This window comes from Papaver somniferum, chromosome 7 (genome assembly GCF_003573695.1).
Source record: "Papaver somniferum cultivar HN1 chromosome 7, ASM357369v1, whole genome shotgun sequence".
NCBI classification, from domain to species: Eukaryota; Viridiplantae; Streptophyta; class Magnoliopsida; order Ranunculales; family Papaveraceae; genus Papaver; species Papaver somniferum.
The window spans coordinates 42937828-42956243 of record NC_039364.1 but is presented as its reverse complement, the minus strand read 5'-3'; the positions used below and the strand labels follow the sequence as shown (position 1 = coordinate 42956243).

The 18416-nt window shown below is 37.8% G+C and overlaps 1 protein-coding gene and 1 long non-coding RNA gene across 13 annotated transcripts in view; one reads left to right on the top strand and one right to left on the bottom strand.

Annotated features, from left to right (window-relative positions):
• The window catches only part of LOC113294572, a 46872-nt gene that overhangs the window by 25142 nt on the left and 3314 nt on the right, over positions 1-18416 (top strand). The window lies entirely within an intron of this gene.
• Positions 11622-16464, bottom strand: LOC113297124. 12 transcript variants are annotated; one of them, XR_003333316.1, is made up of 13 exons: positions 16300-16464; positions 16163-16206; positions 15918-15993; positions 15601-15784; positions 15432-15474; positions 15168-15302; positions 14631-14764; positions 14011-14410; positions 13723-13910; positions 13568-13624; positions 12564-12718; positions 12326-12431; positions 11622-12238 (listed from the first exon to the last, which is right to left on the bottom strand). It is a non-coding gene; the product is annotated as an uncharacterized LOC113297124 (long non-coding RNA). The 12 variants fall into 12 exon arrangements; XR_003333317.1 differs by having other exon boundaries at positions 15432-15451; XR_003333321.1 differs by lacking the exon at positions 15432-15474 and having other exon boundaries at positions 13568-13627; positions 13723-13792; positions 13852-13910.

The following is an 18416-nucleotide window of genomic DNA, read 5'->3' as shown; positions in this document are numbered from 1 at the left end:
CCGCTTTTTCAAGTTGCATTCAATAAACATACACCCAAAGTTAAACACAAAGCCAGAAACCGAAATTGTTCATATAAAGCTACAACCACAAATCAGAGAAGTTCGAAATTCGAAGAGAACAGTATCCTTAAAATAAACAAACACCATCATAAAACCAAAACCAATGTATTTCAAAGAACATAAGTCAAATTAAAAGATCCAACTTTCTCTTACTGATGAAAGAGGCGAGTCTTGCTCTGTGTCCCTTGGCTAACGCTTCGAGACCGGCTGCGTGTCATCGGAACTCTAGATACAACAGATCGTCTCTCAGGTACTGGAGTTTGATTCTCACCATCAGGACCAACATCATTGACTTCATCTTCAATGGGGGAACCAGTCGAAATCTCCATCGAAGGTGCAGTTTCATCCATCTCAGGCTCTACTCCGGGATAGGTGAATGGAAATACGGTTGGCTCAGTAGCTAATGGAGACACTGGTTTTTGGATTCTCAAAACCTGCAAAAATCGCTCAGTCGATCCTTCCAGTGGCTGGACACAACGAATCCATCACTGGAAAACGCATAGGCTCATCATGATGCCAAGATTGGCCAGCCATCTGACGAACCATCATTCTCTCCTGTGGCTCAAGAGTGATGGTCTGATAACCAACTCGGCTCACACCAGACACCAAGAACCGATCAGCCACAACAGCTACACCCTCATAAACCTCAAACGAGCCATATTTGGGATGAAATGCATACAAAACCCAGTGATCTCTAGAACCCATCTGTGGATGTTTGGCAGATTTTGGAATACCAGTAACATAGCAACCTTCAACATCAATACCTTTTCTAGTAGTCCTACGCCTCCCTTCACCAGTTGCATGTTCATTGCTGCTCCCAAACTCAAATTGGGCATCCAATTCAGCAAATGGGTTTCTAATATTCTGATTTATAAGTACAGGCTTTGGCTGATTGAAATGCTGACGAAGACGCTCTACTGGAGAATCCATCATCAATTCATGCACAATCCCTGGTGTCCCCTCATTCAGCAGAAACTCTTCTATTTTCACTTCATAATTATGTTGAAGATCATCCAAATACCATGCAAAATCCCTCTCATTACCATGAGACTCACATCCTTGTGGAAAAGCAATTCCATGGGGCAATCGAGTAACACAATGCTCCCGAGGATACCAGTTGATGTGCGGCTCGTCTTCAACCTCAATCAATTTCTTCTTGCCCTTTCTAAAAAATCGGGGGTCTAACAACACCACCCAATATTTCGCTTAGCAATCTGTATGGACTAACTCCGAAATACTTTGCTAGAGAATCAACTAGACAGTCAGACTCAATCTAGATAAAAGTATCTCAAGGAGTTAATATCTCTCTCTTGTTTTTCATATTACTCAAGCTAATAGAAATCAGCGAGTCCTAATCAAACACAAGGAATACTTGGAAGGTAGAAAAGACCAATGTCCAAGGATCAATCAATATCAATCAACAACCAAAGGTCGGATTTCCAATTGATGATCACAAACGCACAACCTGTATTATTTCAATTATATAACAAATATAATGCGGAAATAGAAATAACACGGACACCAGAATTTTGTTAACGAGGAAACAACAAATGCAGAAAAACCCCGGGACCTAGTCCATATTGAATACACATTGTATTAAGCCACTACAGACACTAGCCTACTCCAAGATAACTTCGGACTGGACTATAGTTGAACCCCAATCAGTCTCCCACTAATTCAAGGTACAGTTGTACTCCATACGCCTCTGATCCCAGCAGGACACTGTGCACTTGATTCCCTTAGTTGATCTCACCCAAAACTAAGAGTTGCTGCAACCCAAAATCGCAGACTTGATAATAAACAAATCTATATCACACAAAAAAGTCTATCAAAGGATAAATCTGTCTCCCACAGAAGAACCCTAGGTTTTTGTTCCGTCTTATGATATGAACTCAAGGTAAACAGGAACCAATTGATAATCCGGTCTTATATTCCCAAAGAACATCCTAGATTAATCAATCACCTCTCAACAGTCTTACTTGTATAAACAAGAGGACGTCGAGGAATCACAGACAGTGAGACGAAGATGTTTGTAACTTCTTTATCTTGCCTATCGGAGAACTCTCGCGATCTCAAGCCAATCAATAAGATTATACTCGTACGATAGAAGATGCAAGATCAGATCACACAACTACGATAAAAGTAGTATCAGTCTGGCTTCACAATCCCAATGAAGTCTTTAAGTCGTTAACCTGGTTTTAGAGAAGAAACCAAAGGTTAGAGGAGAATCGACTCTAGCGAGCGCACTAGTATCACACAGACGTGTGGGGATTAGTTTTGCCCAATGCTAGATGTCTCCTTTATATAGTATTCAAATCATGGTTTTGCCTTAGGTACAAAGCAATCAATATTCACCGTTATATGGAAACCTGATTTAGATTCAAGCTAATATTTCTCAACTGTTAGATCGAAAACTTAGCTTGTCACACACACTTGAGATATACGTTTACTGGGTTTGTGAAAATTGTGCCCAAACGTGTACGTGTATGTTGGTTCAACATAGTAACCCAAAAGGTTAACCATATGAGAATTTCATATTAACTCAAATGAACTAGTTATAGAGTTGTTCAATTGCTATGAGATCTTACGTAACTACACAAGACACAATTGAAACAAAGATGATTTGATTCGATTTGAATCGGCTCATGAACTTTAGTCACGGTTTGCATACTGCATTCCTTAGTAATTTAAGTTTCATGTTCATAGCACATCTTTAGATCATAACCCACTCAAGTTCGCAAACAAGTTCGCGGACTTAAGGCAACCGGCAGAGTTTTCCAAACTCAACAGAAAATCTCGGCAAAGAGACTTCCGCCAGTTCGCGGACTAGGTTCGCGGACTAAACGCGCAAACGAGTTTTTGAAAATCCCAGCATAAATTCTCGGTAAGAGAACTTCCGTCAGTTCGCGGATTGAGTTCGCGGACTTGGCAAAGCCAATTCCTCCAGTTTCTCTCAATCAACAAAGTTCGCAAACTTCGGATTAAAGAATAGGACTTATTCACATATGTGTTACCACACAATGCTTATATCCATCATTGGTTATATTGACTTAAACTCTCATTCCAACCATTGAAACATTCTTAGAGGACGTTATATAGTTGTTACACTATTTCTCGTCAAAGCGATTTTCAAAGTGATTGAAACATTATGACTTTCGTCACTAGGTGAAGATAAAACTGATCAAAGCGAAAAGCTTTACCAACACATGATTTCGAGATATAGATAGGCGAGATATACTTGGCTCGAAATATCAAATGTGTATGATCCAGTTTATATAGCATACGACTTTTGTCTCATAATAAATAGGAGATAAAATAGATAGACTTTTGAGTGATAGATAAGTTCAAGTCTCCACATACCTTTTTGTTGATGAAGTTCCACGGTTCCTTGAGTAGATCTTCGTCGTTGTATAATGAATCTCCATGAAGTCCTTGAGCTCAACTACACTTTTCTATCCTAGTCCGAGACTTAGCTATGTAGACTAGAAATCAAGACTCATAGTTTTGATCACTAACATTTACAAACATGCTTGATATAGCAACACATGCGAGGTCGACCGAGCTATGCTCTAACACTTTCGATCTATGTTTGCATTAGCATCATCCATGGCGATTGGAGTAAAATATTTTCTCTCAAGGAAAACAAAGAAAAAGAGGAAGAAAAGAATAAGAAATTGAAACATTTTTCAGTTCCAACAGAGACTCTTATAGTGGATCTCATCGTTTGGTGTTGGGTCGTCTCAACATTAAGTGGCGAAGGTTTCCAAAGAGAAAAAACTTCAGTCTACAATACTCAAAATCTTATCACTTTCGTTTCATTTCTCCAGCAACATAGGCATAATTACATAGAGCCTATGCAAAGCAACCGCTATTTCTCTAGGTTCACTAATCTAAATCACAAAATTTGGACAGATGGAGCAATGAGAATAAACAGCAGTACACTTGGCAGTTCAACTCATTCAGCGCCAATAACTGATTCTTCCTTCGCATGTGAAGATCACACGAATACGACTCAGCTCCCCAACTGTCTGACTCGTTCAAGCACCACAACTGAGTGGATGTATAAGCAATCTTTATCAAAGCACGAGACCACCGCCAAGACCAATGGGCAATGGGCTCACTCTAGGCACGGTTTGGCTAAACTCATTATCCTTTACATAAATCTATCTAATATTGCTAAACTACTTACTCTGCATTCTAACTTAGATACAGGAGAAATCACCTTTCATGTTAGTTGTCATCAATATATTATACACCATACTAGTACTACTATTAAAAACACTGGAAATTATCCCTCTAAAAGATCTCACGGATTAACCAAATTTTATCATAATCATATCTTGTATTTTTTTAGCATTTGGCTCTATGACAGGTCTCTCTCGTTAAGACTTCCAGTAGTCAACATCACCAACTCAGTCAGCAAAGCCATACAGCATAGTTACTATGATCAACTGGAATGCACATGGGACTTGTAATTCACCTCTGATTACATTTGGATTATAGAGCATCATACTTATCACCTTCAACAAAACAACAAAGAATACTTTCAGAGAACTAAATACCCACATCACAAAATTCAAATTAAAGTGTTGATAACCAGAACTACTCAAACCATCATCATAACTCTCAATACCAAAAACACTACTAGAAACCTTTTCATGGCCTCTTCCTCAGGAACTAAATCATCTGATCCAGTTGCTTACCTTGTTGATCAAATGAACTCTTCTCCAAATATCCCTGGAGACCTTTTCCCAAAAGTTTTCATTAATGCTGAGAACACTCTACCAAAAAAGAACGAAGACTGGAAATGGGTCTTCATTGGAAGATAATGCAGCAAGATATCCCATGAAACTTGAACAATCTCAAGATTTATCAATTCTAACTGGGAACTTAGAAGAAATCCTGAAATCAATCTTTGGAAAAAGAGAAGAAACTATTACTCTACAAACTTGGCAGCATAGAAGATTATAAAGTCTTTAGGAAATGAGGTACCAGAGGAATTTTTGATAAACTCATAGTCCTCACTGAATTCCCACCATCTGGATCTGATTTCATTGATGAAGCTAACTTCTATAAGGTGTGGATTTGGGATTTGGTTAAAAGGATTCCAAAGCACATCATCCCAGATATCAAAAATATCATCAAACCAGCTGGAATCCATTATGGCAGAGATGAAGATGAAAAGAACCTGGAAGTTCTGCTAACTATTGATGTAACCAAAGCTCTCAAGTATGGCATTGATGCTTATGAAAACCCCACTACATCCTACTGGCTTGAGATGGCTTATGCTCTGAATGGTATTGCTTTCTGCAAAGTTTACAGAATCCATGATCACACTGGTCCTCTCTGTGAAGAAAAAAAATCACAACCTCAACATACCTTTCACCATAACCATCCTTCAAATCTCAACAACTTATACCCCTCATCTTCTAGCACCCCTACAAACTCAAATGCCCCCAACAATTCCAACACCAATAGTCCTCAAAATCCCATCAAGATAAGGCACTACTCTGACAAGGATGCAGCTGAAGAGTTTGCCATCAAAATGAGACTAGCTCAAAGAAAGATAATCCTTATGAACAGCTATGAAGAACTTGATGGACCTGAGGACAACATAATCTTTAAAGCTGGTCTACATCACCCTATCAGTGAAAAAATTCCTACTACAAATTCTGAAGCTCTGGATTGTCAAAAGAAGCATCGAAAAATCATTGAGAGTAATAGAAACAGGGAGAAGCTTTTCAAGAAAAAAGGCATCAACATTAAGGCTGCTGCTAGGAAATTGCATTCTACCAATACTGCTGGCGTGGGTGACTCTACTACTCCTGAATACATTTTCCCAAAATTCAACAACCACCATCATGTACCAAAACCCTCTGATGGCATTCCCAATGTCTTTGAAACACTTCCATCTTTAACTGAAATACAAAACCAAATCAATGAGGACTTCAATAAACAGAAACAACTTCTTTGGGAAAGAAGAAAACAGGAGTTCAAACTCAAGGTTGTGGATACACATTTTCACCCTCAGTTAATGGATCCAAAAAGAAAGCTCTTCATTCCAGAGGGTTCAACTGGTAACCTCTTACATCACTGGGACCAAAATCAACTTACCAAGAGAATCCATAATCAAACAATGCAAATGGAAGAGGATCTTCTGCATGATATGACTACTGGCAGTCTTGAGGGAGCCAACCCTTTCATAACTCCTCAGGTAACTAATTTTATCCCCAGCTCTTTCTGTCAGAGTTTACATTTCTACTAATTAGTAGAATAGGGTACATCATTATAATCTTTGCATATCCTATTGTCTCATATTTCTGGCAATTTTACTCTATTTTGGCCTGGAACTGTCAAGGACTAGGACAACCAAACACTAGTAGGCAACTAGATCATATACTAAATAAGTATAATCCTGACATATTCTTTTTATCTGAAACCAAACAACAAACAAGAAATATAAAAGCTATCCTTAGCAATATAGGAGTCACAAATTTTTGGTTTGTAGAACCTAGGGGTAAATCTAAAACTGTTGGTGGTTTAGTCTTAGCCTGGAAAAAAAACCTCAACCTCACTATGAAGGACTTCTCTAACTATCATATAAGTGCTAATGTTTATCCTATTGATGGGGAACCTTGGCTTTTCACAGGCTACTATGGTAGCCCCTACATTACCCTAGATAAATTGCATTCCTGGAAAATGATAGAAAATACTCATACCAATAACACTCTTCCTTGGTTGATAATGGGTGATATGAATTTTGTATTACATGATCATGAAAAATACAACAATCATCCTATTCATTATAATGAAGCTAACATCTTTATTGAGAAATTGGAAGCAGCTAAACTGACTGATTTGGGCTACACTGAATGTCCATTCACATGGACTAACAGAAGAGTTGGTACTCAGTTAACATAACAGAGACTAGACAGAGGCCTAGATACTGAAAGTTGGCTTGAAATACACCCTAACTCTGCCATTTCAAACCTTCCAGTCATTGGCTCTGATCATAACACAATCCTTCTCAATACCAATCCATCCTGAAAACAATGTCATATACCATTCAAATTCTTTGGACCCTGGCTGGATCATAAAGATTGCAAAGAGATTATAGTTGAATGTTGGAAGATTGAACACAAAGGATCCTTGCTATCAAGATAGATAGAAAGCTAAGAGATCTTAAGATCAAATTAAACAAATGGAACAAAGAAATATATGGCAATATCAAGACAAATTTAGAAGACAGTATTAAACACTTGGAATGGGTTACTAAGAACACTTTTAACAGCACTAGAGGTCAAGCTATTAGAGAAGCCAAGAAAAAAATTGGAACATTGGCAAGATATTCAAGAAGAGTTCTGGAAGACTAAAAGCAGAGATCATCTCATCAAACTTGGAGACAAAAACACAAGCTTCTTTCATATTTCTGCCAAGAGAAGATACAAGAGAAACAAAATTGTCTCCATTCAGAATGAAGAGGGCAACTGGCTACACAACAGCAATGAAATTTATCTTTGCTTCACTAACCATTTCTCAAATATGGCTACAGCTGAACCCATCATCATCAATCAATCCCTCATAGATCTTATACCCACTACCATCACCAACAATGAGAACATCAATCTTCTCAAAACTCCAGATGCCTTGGAAATCAAAAACATACTCTTCAGCATGGCAGGTGACAAAGCCCCAGGTCCTAATGGCTTCCCACCAAATTTCTTCCAAGCCAAATGGGAGGTAGTTGGTGAAGATATCATCAGCATGGTTCAAAAAAAATTCACTTCTGGCTTCATTCTTAAAGAGATGAACTCCACTTTCATTTCTATCATACCTAAAATTGAAAAGCCAACAACCCCACCCCAATTCAGGCCTATTTCTTTACGCAATACCACCTACAAAATCATATCCAAACTTCTTTCCCAAAAACTCAAACCTCTTCTTCCAAAACTTATTTCTCCCTTTCAGTCTGCCTTCATCCATGGCAGACAAATATCTGACAACATTGCCATTGGCCATGAGATTATACACCATATGAATACCAGAAAAGGGAAAAAATGAGCTAATGGCACCATGGGAATTAATATTGATATGGCCAAAGCCTTTGACAGGGTCAACTGGGAATTCCTTATCAAAGTTATGATACAGATGGGTTTCAGCAAGCAATGGTGCAACCTTATACATCAATGCATTTCCACCACCAACCTTGTTGTCTTAATAAATGGATCTCCTGGTAAATTCTTCAAACCAACTAGAGGGATCAGACAAGGAGATCCCTTATCCCCATATTTATTCCTATTATGTGTGGAGGCCTTATCAAGATATCTGATATCATCTGAAACTCAAGGGCTCATTCATGGAACCAAAATATGTAATGATGCTCCTACTATCAACCATCTCTTATTTGCTGATGACTGCATGATATTCTGCAAAGCCAACATGACAGAATGAAACAACCTCATCAAGATCTTCCAAGACTTTGGGAAATCTTCTGGTCAACTGATCAACTTTGCCAAATCTGGAATTTTCTTCAGTAAAAACACTTCTCCAAACATTACTGATGAAATAAGTGAAGCTATGCATGTTCAAAGGATTAGAAGCACTGGTAAATACTTAGGCTCACACCTCTTCACCAACAGAAGCAAAATACAAGCCTTCAAACCTTGTGTGGATAAACTAAAGCAAAGATTTGTTGGTTGGAAAACCAACCTTTCTACAGCTGGAAAAGTCACTCTCATCCAAACTATTACTTCTACTTCAAGTATTTACCAAATGGATTGCTTCAAGATCCCCAAAGGTACCTGCAAAGAACTAAATGTTATTCAAAGGGATTTCTTCTGGAACAAGGAGCAAGACAAATCTAAAGGATTATTCTATATTGCTTGGGATGTTGTTAACAAACCAAAAGATCTAGGTGGTTTGGGATTCAAAAATATGGAATTCTTCAATTTAGCAATGATCTCCAAAATTGCCTGGAGATTAGTTGAAGAGCCAAATTCCCTCTGGAGCACTACAATGAAAGCTTCTCATTACCCTAATCAAGAAGTTATCAGAATGGACACCAAACCAAAGAGCACTGATTCTTGGATGTGGAAAGGAATTCTAGAGGGAATCTCTTGCATCCAACAATATGACATTTGGAAGATTGGAGATGGGACAAAAATTAGTATCTGGGATGACATATGGATTGAAGGTTCCTCAGACATCATCCAAAAACCTCCCCACTGCCCACCTAATCTCAAAACTGTTAACCAACTCTTCAATGCTCATGGAGAATGGGATACTACTGTCTTATCCCTTTGGTTTTCCCAAGATATTCAAAACCTCATTACCCACACTCATCACAACCCAAATGCGGAAGATACTATAACCTGGAAGCTGACAAATACAGGAAAATTCTCTGTCAAATCCATGTATGACAAACAGATCACTGACAAGTATGCCAATGATATTATCATAGCTCCTTGAATGAAAATTTGGAGTCTAGACACATCTCCATCTATCCATGTTTTCATATGGAAATGTGCTCATGGCATTCTCCCTACCAATGCCAAGACCGCTAGTATCCTGCACTATATTGATCCAATTTGCTCCATATGCAAGAATTCCTTTGAAGATATCACTCATGTTCTTCTAGCCTGTCCAGCTGCTTCTGATGTTTGGGCTAAACTTTTTGGGGAGAATCACCAACTCTTTTCCACCTTCAGGTCTTTCTATGATTGGTTCAACAACTGGTTTACTCAGAATAATCCAACAGCTAGCTGGAATGCAACCTGTGTTACCATTTGCTGGTTCATCTGGAAAGCTAGATGTGATCATATTTTCAGAAATATAAATCCTTCTACTGTTGATACTTCCCTGAAGATCACTCAATATCTATGGAACTATTATAGAGTGCATCACAACCCAGTCCATATCTTAAACAATCCTTACTATCAACAGAATTCAAATGCTCATCGTACAAGCTCCATCAGTCTGGACAGAAATCATGGGGGATATTTTGGCATCACTATTAGGATACACATTCTTGAAGTAAACAATATAAAGGCTAATAGTGATCTACCATCTTATACTAACTTTGTGTTTTTGGAAATGTCTTCTACAGGTCAATGCATTGGAGCAAGAAACATCAAAGACATTATAATTGGATTCAGTAGAAAAATCAGAGCAAGCAGAGGAGCTCAACTTGCACTGAATTGGGGGAAGGAAATGCACCAGCAATACATTGATTATGCAGTAGAAGAAGAAGGAAATCTGCAAACCATTCAGTCTCTCCACCAGCTACAAGTCCAGGAAAGGTTTCAAGGAGATTACATTCAAAACACCGACAGAAGCATAGAACCCATCGATTTTGTGTTGGGCAGGCTCATCACGCTGACGCCTCAACAAAACACCACTGCAGCCAACTTATCTAGAATAGCTAGTCATTCTATCTTATTGCAAAACTTTAACTGGAAAGGTCCTAACCTCCAGTCTCTTTGGACCTTATTACAGTCTCCACCAAACACTACTCTTAAGGATAACTGTAATATTCGTACTCATATTTTGATGGATCACCCTGAAGCTAGACTTGGCTCATGTGATCCTCTGGATGTAAACCAGAGTAGTTAGCCTTGACGAGCTCTCTTACTCTTTTTCTTAAAAAAAAAAAAAAAAAAAAAAAAAAAAAAAAAAAAAAAAAAAAAAAAAAAAAAAAAAGTGTCCATGACTGGAATACCAAAGTACTTATCTACTTGAACGTGCACACGGTTTGTGTGCTTTTTAATCTATTTTCTCTAATCGGTAAAAAAATATACTCCCTCCGTCCTAGTTTAGATGCCAAAATTGGATTTTGCACAAAGATTAAGAAACACAAAGAGAATAGTTTTTTTCCCATAATTACCCTAGGTTAGTATTTAATGTTCCCAGTTTTTAAATGTCTAGGTTTTTGTTGTTTAGTTGGAAAAATTCAATTTAGAAGAAATATATAGAGAAAAGTATTTAAGAGTGTGCCTTGAAAATTAAAATACACAATTCTCCATGTTATGGCATGATTCCAAGTTAGGGGAAAATCAGGATAAAAGATGGAAAAATATGGAGTATAGCAAGTATTCTAGGACAAAAAAAAACCCCAATTTTGGCATCTAAACATGGTTATATTGACATAATCTTCACATTTTAGCGCCATTTTTTCTACTGAGGCCAACAGGCAATGAATTTGAAGTTAATGTTTTGGTGACATGTTCCTCATATAAAACTCTACATTTCTACCAAAAATGAGAGTATTCTGGAATACGAAACTTCATCATCAACAAATTTTAATTTCAACCGTTAATCTTCAACGGTTAGTATTCAAAATCATAGATGGTGGTTTTATACATCTCGGAGTGCTCTCATTTTTGTTTGGAATGTAGAGACTCATAAGAACATGTCACCAAAAAATTAGCTTCAAATTCTTTGCCGTTTGGGTTCAGTAAAAAAAACTATAACCATGTAAACTGATTATGTCAATATAACCATGTCAACGTATCCTACCCCTATATATATATATCTACTCGAAGTCATACAACTGAGAACAAGAATGACAAACAAAAGCATGAGATATATCCATCACAAGGAAGAAACATATACATTTCACTTTTCAGTATTAATTAGATTTTGTGCCCGTGCTACGCCCGGGCAGCTTTGTAGAATTGGTTCACCAATTCAATCTATAATTACAAATAGAACGACGTAGTCATGCACCAACTACAAACACAATGCATCACTTCCTCTTTCTTTGAACGATATTTTTGATTTGGTAAAGCTCGGCTTCGCCTCGCCCAGTCCGTCCCGATATTATTTGGTAAGGCTCGGCTTCGCCTCGCCCAGCCTCGATATTGGTAAATCTCGGGTTCGCCTCGCCCAGTACCGATATGATTTGGAAAGCTCGGCTTTGCCTCGCCCAGTCCCGATATGATTTGGCAAGGCTCGGCTTCGCCTCGCCCAGTACCGACATGATTTGGCAAAGCTCGGCTTCGCCTCGCCCAGTCCCGATATGATTTGATAAGGCTCGGCTTCGCCTCGCCCAGTAACGATATGATTTGGTAAAACTCGGCTTCGCCTCGCCCAGTCCCGATATGATTTGGTAAAGCTCGGCTTCGCCTCGTCCCGATATCAACATGTTATCATGAAAAATGGTGTATCTAACAAATATAATCTAGAAAGAATGAAATTTTCTTAGCACTTATAAGTGTCGGTAATGTCTATCAGTGGAAAAATAGTCAAGTTATCACTATTAATTTACCTCAGTTTTCCTAAACCGTCTTAAAAGTTGCTCTGTAGGAGTTCCCCTTGATCCAATGATTGGTATCAAAATGACCGTGGTAGTTGGTGCAAAGATGAAGCTGTACCTAGATGTAACGGTATCCATTTACTATAAGCATTAACAATGGATACATGCTTTCCGCACATACCTCAATTGAGAGTATGAAAAATGGTGGAAGAAACAACATTAACAATGGATACATGCTTTCCGCACATACCTCAAATGGAAAAAATGTAAGCTTCTCCATGCTTGGAAATATTTAGGGAAATGTCAGTGGATGAACCGGTGGCACTGGCCTTGCGTAAGTACTGGCCTTGGCCTTAGCCTTGCAATGTTGCTCCAACTGAACATCGTCAGCCATAACAAAAACACCTAAAGGATGAAGTAATAAGATAGAATTCTTTTAACCCATATCAAAAAAGAAAAACAAAACCCGGTGATCTTTTAACTTGGTGTGGGCGCGGCTTCGCCCCGCCCCATGATAATGAATTTTTGATTTGGTGCAGGCGGGGCGAAGGCAACGCATTTTTTACTTGGTGTGCCGGGAAATAACATAAAAACAATTCTAAAGGTCCTGTAAAATCAACCACCACAAATCATTTTTCCAAAATTGACTTGCAAAAGACTCAAAGGTAAAGAAAATATAAGTTCCCACTGTCCAATCTTTCCTCATAGGCAAAAACCGTGTTTTAGTGGTGATCAATGGCTCACCTGCTAGGGCGCAAGCATATGTAACAGATCTCGAGGCATCATAAGATAATCTTGCTTGTTGCATGAGAACATGTGAGTTTATCCAAAGTAGGGTAATTATTACATAGAAAAGCCAATGAACTAAGAAAAGCCAAAAAACTAAGAAACGACACTGTTAAAATTTTCTTTAATGGCGTCCACTTTTGAGAAATCCCCAAAGTTGATAAAGAAATTTTTTAGATGATATGCAGTATATGATAACTGTAAGTTGCATAAAAGTTATTGGAAGAGCTACTTGAAGAAATGCAGCATATGATAAATCAATGAAAATTATCACCCATGCCATTTGACAAAAATCTAGAAGTACTCTATGTGAAAGTAACTATTGACGCCTGCAGATATGTACAGTTTTCCGTGACTATAACCTTGCAGACTTAAACATCATCCACAACATAATGCTTCTCATCCACTGAACATCTGGAATCCTTAGAAGAGGGCTCAATTACACATTGATAAAATGAGATCACTTACTTCCTTTTCGTGCAGTCAATCGGATAGTCTAGCCTTAAAATTGGTAATTTGAACCTCCTGCTGAAGTAGAACTAATATCTCAAATTTAAGGGCTAAAAAACAGCTCCCAATGTTTCAATGAACTAAAATTTAAAATATCATACGACTACTTCTACCTTGGTCATATGATCTGAAAGTGACTACCGTAATCCAACTGATTGTGACATTCAGACCAAAATTTCGTGCCTGAAAATATAAAGTGAGAAAACAAAACATTATAACTAAATACGGTAAAGACTATATACCTTTCTTGATCTTTGTATCCGTTTCTCCAACTCTGCACCAACCACCAAACAATTTGTTTCTGAGAACATAAAGTGAGAACATGAAACGTTAATGACTAAATTTGGGAGCCACTCTACATTCATGGATGAGAATGCTACTACAGGTGGATGACTGTATACCTTATATAGAAGTACTTGATTCCTTTTGTTCTGGTGGAACTATATTAGTTTGTTCTGATGAAAGGCTTACAACCTGGCGAAGGAGTGCCTTCTCCATATCTAGTGTCGACTACTAATTGAGAGAGGGAACAAATAAACCAATATTAGAGAATCACTGTGGACAACTCACAAAATCATGTTCTCACCGTAATTAGAAAGTAAATTGTAGGTAAGAAAGTTGGTTAAGTTTGGCGAGCGAGGGTCCTGATTTCCAATCTGACCACCAGTCATTGGTGTGTCTGGAAGGTGCACTCCATTGGCTGGATTCTCATGTAAACTTGGTGGCATCCAAAACGCAGGTATACTTGAACGTATTGGCTTGGATACTATGGTCTGGAGTGAAGTGCATACCACCTCCGAGCTAAAAAAGAATACAATCAGAGAAAGCAAGCAAAATTCACAAAATACCTGAATAGACAACACAATTTGTGTAGACTAGATATTATATATAGTATGGCTAACGTAAGTAAATTGTGAAGTTGTGTATACGGTAACACATGAGAATGCTAGTTATTCACATGAGAATTCTGAAGTTGGTGGGAGGAAGCAGTGGTAATCTTATTTCACTTACGATTACTCACCTATATTATTCCATTTTTGCATTGTGATTGTATTGCCATGATTCGGGATCAAAGTGAGGAACATTATAGCTCCATAAGTATTGTGCACCTTAGGTTGACTGCGTTGTTCACTGCAATTGGGCAAGCGTCTAAGCCTACAAACACGAAAAAAACAAAAACGTTCCACAGAAAGGCCATAAAACTATTCCAAGTAGACAACAAATGATTATATTTTTACTGAGATACTTGTTAGTTCCAGAACCTCTACACATGAGATTTAGGACACGTTGGATTGAGCTAGGATATTGTATAATCAATCTTGGTTTGGTTCTAGATTACCAAACAGCCAACGTCGAGTCTCAGTCTAGGGTGAATTTCGCAAATAGTTCTCTAAAAGTGAAGATTTTTAGACTAACTTCCATGCAACGTCTAATTTGAGGAAGCATACAAAATAAAGCATTATAGTCAGAATACATGGCATAACAAACATCCGAGAATGTAAGCGACGAAAAAGTTCTCTAATAACTCAAAGTGTATTTATGTAAAAAGTGTATTCACCTGCTTCTTTAATAAAGTAGTGCAAGATCCTACTTTGCATAAACTTGGTTGTTGTATATCAGAGCAGCCAGGCACCTTGTAACACATTTTTGCGGCAAAATTAGCAGCACTAAGTATCTCATCTTGTTTCTTTACCTGCAAAAAAACAAAAACATTCAATTTATATGGAGCAACTCCAGGAAAATATGAAAATGTTTGGATAGTATTGAGAAATGTCTAGGCAGCTGGGCAGTATTGGCACATAATAGAAGCGAGATCCTTAACTTTGTATGTGCTTCCCACTTCTACAACATTTTCAAATAATTTCCTATAAATAGGAGAAAAAGAAGAAAAAAAACAGTTGAAATATAACATAATTCATATTGAACCTTCTATGAAGACAATTCTGGAGGCAAACTGTAAGAAAATTCATTATCGTCATGTGCAGCCATACCTTTGGAAGAAAATTCAAACTGAAAGATGGAGTTGAAGCGTTATTCCAATACCATAATAGCAAATCTATGCCCCAGAAATCCGCTTACGAATGTCAGATGAATCATCCGGAATAATCCATTTATAATTATGGACCATTCAACTTAACACATTATCAGTTTGTGCAGCGCACCTAAGATACTCAACTGAAAATCATAATAAGCCATTCTTATAGCCTGATTATTATAGCCTGATAAAGTTGTTTTCAAAGAGAAGATCAAAGAATCTAAAACGCCAAAGAGATTGCACAAAACATGAATACATTTTCAATGTACTGACCCAATTCATTTTAGTTCCTATCAATTCATTTTGCCTCGTAGTATATCAGCAGCACCACCATTATCAGTTCTATACTCTGCAACAATTATAAAGAGGAAAAAATTCAATATGCTGATCAAAGTACACCAACATGAACACACATCAGTATGTTTCAATCAGTAACAACATGAATGCTTCTAACTTCTAACTACAGTACCAGTAACAGCATAGTAAACCCTAATAGTAAGATACAAAATATGGATTACCTTGTTCACGATTATGGTTTAGTTGTTTGGCGGATTTCTTTTACCTGGTAACAAAAACTGTTTTTTATTACCACTAATGAGAAAACAACAAACCCTAGTATCGAAATAGCCAAGTAAAAAATAGGAAAGGAGCAAACCCCAATTTCTGTTCCATGAATCTAAAACCAGCAATCAGTACTCTGAAAATCAAAGAGAATGGAGAAAAACGAAGAGCATATCTTAGGGTTTGTTCCGTGTTATTTATTAATTTTATGTTTTGTGAGCCAAACATAAAACTGGTTCTTAGGGTTTGGTACGTGTTTTTTTTGGTTTTATGTTTTATGTGCGAAATTTGTGTGGAAATTCTTCTTTTTTCTTTCTTTTGAAAAAAAGTGAAACGGAACAGTTCTATGAATGGATAAAGATCACCGTTCAACGTGGAGCCTCGTGAGCTTAGGATTTTAAAGGAGTTAGATGCTTGACCAAGAGCTGTGAAGCACGGACACATCAGATTCGTTTCCGTGTCCGTGTCGGACGCACTATGGACACATGACGCGGCCACGACGCCCACACGACGCGTGTCGGACGCATCAAAATCCGTGTCCTCACTTGACGCACGTTGGACGCACATTGGACACACATCGGACGCACGTCGGACGCATATGTTACCCTCTATCTTAAATTCCAAAAAAAAAATTTTTTTTTATCAAAACTCATCTCTCTCTCTCTCGTCTATCTTCTACTCTCAGAACTCAGAAGAATACCCCTTCCCACAGTCTCCCTCACCTTTACTCTTCTCTTCTCAGATCTAAGTTGATCATCCGAAAATCAACTTATTTAGTTTTTTACAATCATTTGCTAGTTGTTATGGCTTTATCTCTTAGTTGTTTACATTGAATTTGAAGGTATGTTCTCTTTCTTTTACTCTCCCTTCTTCCTTCTGATTTGCATGATTTTGTTGAGTTATTGATTTTTTGTTCTATTTTCAATCTATTGTGAATTTGGGTTGTTGCTGTATTTGGTGAATTTGGGTTTTGTTTTGATTTTAGTGGTGGGGATCATGTGTATTGTCTACTGTGTAGGTTTTAGGGTTTTTTTTGGGGCCTTTGGGGGAATTTTTGGTCGTTCATTGAATTTGAGCTTTATATATAATACTTATAATTTATCTTTTAATTTTCTGCTTGTAATGATTTTATGCTTGTATTTTGATGGCTATCATCTCTTTAATTTTGATGCAGATAGCCAGATATGAACGAAGAGGTTTTAAGCACTACTCCGCTATGGAGATATGTGACTAAGAAGGATAAAGTTAAAGGTGGTGGTAATTGGAATTTTGTATGTAACCACTGTCAAGTTCCATATTCAGGTTCATATTCAAGAGTGAAAGCACATTTGTTAAAGATTCCAGGCTCTGGAATTAGAATATGTCCAAAGGTCAGAGAACATAAACTTCAGGAAATGAAACAATTGAGTGATGAAGCTGAGGCCAGAGCAAAAGCATCTAAGTTTAAAAGTGTGCCTCTGCCAACATGTGGATCAGGTAGTGGTTCTTCTTTTGCGTCAAATTCTTCATCACTTGTTGAAGATCCTAGGAAGAAGAAAAGAGGGGTTGAGAGCCCAATAGAGAAATTGTATAATGCTGCCAGACGTGAAGAAATGGATAGCATAATTGCACGGTTGTTTTATGCAGCTGGCTTGCCGTTCCATCTTGCTAGGTGTCCATATTATAAAGTTGCATTTAATTTGGCTACATCAGATAGTAAAAGCATTCAAGGTTATATTCCGCCGGGTTATAATAAACTAAGAACAACTCTTTTACGGAAGGAAAGAGAACATGTTGAGAAAGAGCTAGAACCAATTAAGAGCACTTGGAAAGAAAAAGGTGTGAGTATTGTGACTGATGGATGGACCGACGAACAACGAAGACCCCTCATGAACTTTATGGCTGTTTCAGAGGCTGGTGCAATGTTTATTAAAGCAGTCAACACTCAAGGGTCAGTGAAGGACAAAGAGTACATTTCTAAGTTGATCATTGAGACAATTACGGAAGTTGGGCATCAGAATGTTGTGCAAGTAATCACGGACAATGCACCAGTTTGTAAGAGTGCAGGGCTACTTGTAGAAGGTCAGTTTAAACACATTTTTTGGACTCCATGTGTAGTCCACACACTAAACCTTGCTTTAAAGAATATATGTCATCCGAGAGATATTCGAACTAATGTTTTAGTATATGAAGGGTGTGCTTGGATTAGTGAAATTATTGCTGAGGTGGTAC